At 35.9% G+C, this 3,255-nt stretch overlaps 1 long non-coding RNA gene across 1 annotated transcript; it reads right to left on the reverse strand.

Annotated features, from left to right (window-relative positions):
* Positions 1 to 768: 768 nt before the first annotated feature.
* Positions 769 to 3,042, reverse strand: LOC120277967. Its single transcript, XR_005541530.1, has 3 exons — positions 3,008 to 3,042; positions 1,140 to 1,248; positions 769 to 1,053 (listed from the first exon to the last, which is right to left on the reverse strand). It is a non-coding gene; the product is annotated as an uncharacterized LOC120277967 (long non-coding RNA).
* Positions 3,043 to 3,255: the final 213 nt, after the last annotated feature.

Raw genomic sequence — 3,255 nt, forward strand, 5'->3', positions numbered from 1 at the left:
TGGGCGGAGGTACTTCAAGGTCTGGAGGTGCTGGACCACCTTGAATGGCCTTTGATCGAAGAGAATAACGACCGGGAGCTGCTGGAATGTCGGGTGGTGGTTGATCGCCGTGAATGGCCCTAGATCGAAGAGAATAACGACCGGGAGCTGCTTGATCGCCGTGAGGTGCCCTTGAAGGACGCGCAGAAGGTGCTTGATCGCCGTGAGATCGAAGAGAATAACGACCGGGAGCTGCTGGAATGTCGGGTGGTGGTTGATCGCCGTGAATGACCCTTGATCGAAGAGAATAACGACCGGGAGCTGCTTGATCGCCGTGAGGTGCCCTTGAAGGACGCGCAGAAGGTGCTTGATCGCCGTGAGGTGCTCTTGAAGGACGTGCATGGGGTGCTTGATCCCCGTGAATGGCTCTTTCCACTGGTGGATTAAAGAACGTAAGAGTCATGGTGGGAATCCCTCCAGTTACACCTCTGGGCAAGAAATCGAGAATGAGATCTGGGCGAGGTCTATCCATTCTTCGGCATGTAGGGCAGCGACTGGGAGATCCACTCTCCATGGATTCAAGAAGTGTTGAAATCAAGACCAAGAAGATGATAACAAGGATGCTGAAAGGCAGCGGGAAAATACAAGACTCGTTTCGAATTTATTTGTGTTTTTATACTGTTTTTAATAGGTTGGCCGGTCATAATTCAACCGGTTACCGGTTGAACCATGATATTTTTAAAATAATTTTTTTAAAAATATAAAAAAATTTTTTTTTAAATTCTCACTCTATTTTCCAATAAACAGAACACAGTCTAACAGAGTTTATTCTGGGTAACCGCATTGCATAACTCATCCTCATAGAACAAGACTCTGTTGGAAGCCATGGCCTTTAAGACTGGTCTTGGTAAACTTGGTGGCATCATTGCGCATCTTGAAGTTAATGAGCTTGGGAAGAGAACAACTACAACTTGCTTGATGTCCATATGATGGTGATGAGAAGGGCGAGGTCCCTGCCTTGGCGCTTTGGGTGTGCAAGGACTGGGCACCCAGATTGATCTCCCATTGTCCTTGCTGTAAGCATTTTCAGAATGTGGAACCGATAAAGTGATTAAGTTTAAATTATAATTGAGAAGTTGAATCTCTTATGGATTGTTTACCTTGTGAATGGCCAATGCTCTGTTGGAGTGGTGTTTTTGTTCTACACAACTCTTGTCGAGACCGATGTGGAGTTGTGCAGTTGAAATAGAATTGCCTTGCATGAAGAACCTGGGTATAATTTCAACTATAAACATTAGATTGCAAGCAAACTAGATGAATGCTTACAACCAAGAGGCACACTAAAAAGGAAAAAGAAGCGCAAAATGCTAAAAATACAGGTTGGTTATCCAACAATATTTGGTCATGATCATCATAATAACAACTAGCTAGAACTTGCATATTGATATAATTGGAAGTGTTTGAGGCCTTATAACAAATAAACACAAAAACTTGAACACTATAGATACGTATAACTAAACATATAAAATTAGCATTCTAAAGATATAAAACATTGACTGCTTAATTTGAGGGGGTTATGAGGTCATAGAATTTAAAAACACAAGAACAAGACTAACTTTCAAGTAAAAAACTTAGATTTCAGTTTCTAGATATTAACTAATCTTTAAAAAGCAACAATTTTTGTTCTTCTGGAAAATTGCAACAAAAATTAAGTTAATCAATATGAAAGAGAAATTAAGTTAGTTAATTTTTGAGACTAATATGGTTCACCATCCCACCTGTCACAATAATCCAATCTTGACCAAATATGTCAATGTTTATATATATATATATGGAGTAATACAGTGTTCATATTAAAAACAACATCAATTAATTAAGCAAGATGATATGAATTAGATAAAATGTTGTGGAACATTGTTACAATGTTTAGTACAACAATTTGACAGTAAAAACAACAATAGAATTACAGGAAAAAACAGACATCAAACAATCAGCGACAATTCATCTTTTTTTGTTGAAAGATGAAAACAATGTTTGCTAAAAGAATCAATTGAATCAGATGAAGGTGTGTATGTGTTTGTGTGGATGAATGTGTTAGTGAGAGACTAATCAATTGAATCAGATGCATAAACTTTTACAATTATTCTTTAATAACTTAATGACTAAGGGCAGTCTCATAAAAAAATTCTATGAATCTTTGCGCATAAGAATCCAACTTCAAATTATGAGAAATAAGTCTTATCTCAGAATCAGTGCTTTCAATGTGTCTCATTGATTTTATTTGTAAAAGAAGGGTAAACACGTTATAAACTATGGTTCGCTCATGGAAGCTATAAACATGTTATAAACTACGGTTTGCATCATTTTTCTTGCTCCTGTAGCATTGGAAGAATAGCATTTTACAGAAGCAAATAAATTAGGCAAATTGAGAACGAAAAATATGAAAAAAAATTCAAGAAACTACAAGAAATCAAAAAGAAATCGAGAAGCAGTCCCGAAAAATAGAAGCGATGAAATGAAATAGAGCTCACTTGTAATCGCAATATATATATATATATATATATATATCAGCTTTTACAATCATTCTTTAATCAACTGGTTCTAATTAATCAATAAAAAAACTAAAAGACAACATAAAACTAGGGATCAAATTCTGAAATAAATTAGTTTTGCCCTAATGATCACATTAAAAGCTACTGCACAGACGAGAATTTACACAATTTTTTTATGACCTCAAACTATACATGTGTATTTTTAGAAAAAAATCATTCACTATTCTGCTTTTTCTCAATGCCATTCAACCAATCTACTAGTTCATAAGACTAGTAAAAAATAAATATATAAATAAATATATAACAGAACTCCATCCCTATAATAAATAACTCTCTCACCTTAGAGGTAAACCACATTTATATTTAAAAAGTTTGGTAAACTATTTTAATTTATCAGAATAATTTAAGCCATAAGCATGTCCCCGTCAACTCAAACAAAAACTCTAATTATTTCTTCAAATTAGAGAAATTAATACCGCAATTACTTCTCAGATGAGTTTGCGCCCTCTTCTTTACGAATCCAACAAAAACCACAAAAACATCACAATGTTAAGAAGAAGCTGGAGATCGACAGATTTAATGGGAAAGGAAAATGATCGAGAACTTCAACGACAAAAATCGAGCTTGTCCAACTAACAAGATCTTGATGGTATCGGGCTTGTCCAACTTCCGATGAGTAATGCTGGTCGTGTAAAACAATAAGAACTTTGACTGATGATCTCGC

The sequence above is a fragment of the Dioscorea cayenensis genome, chromosome 15, assembly GCF_009730915.1.
Source record: "Dioscorea cayenensis subsp. rotundata cultivar TDr96_F1 chromosome 15, TDr96_F1_v2_PseudoChromosome.rev07_lg8_w22 25.fasta, whole genome shotgun sequence".
Lineage (NCBI taxonomy): Eukaryota > Viridiplantae > Streptophyta > Magnoliopsida > Dioscoreales > Dioscoreaceae > Dioscorea > Dioscorea cayenensis.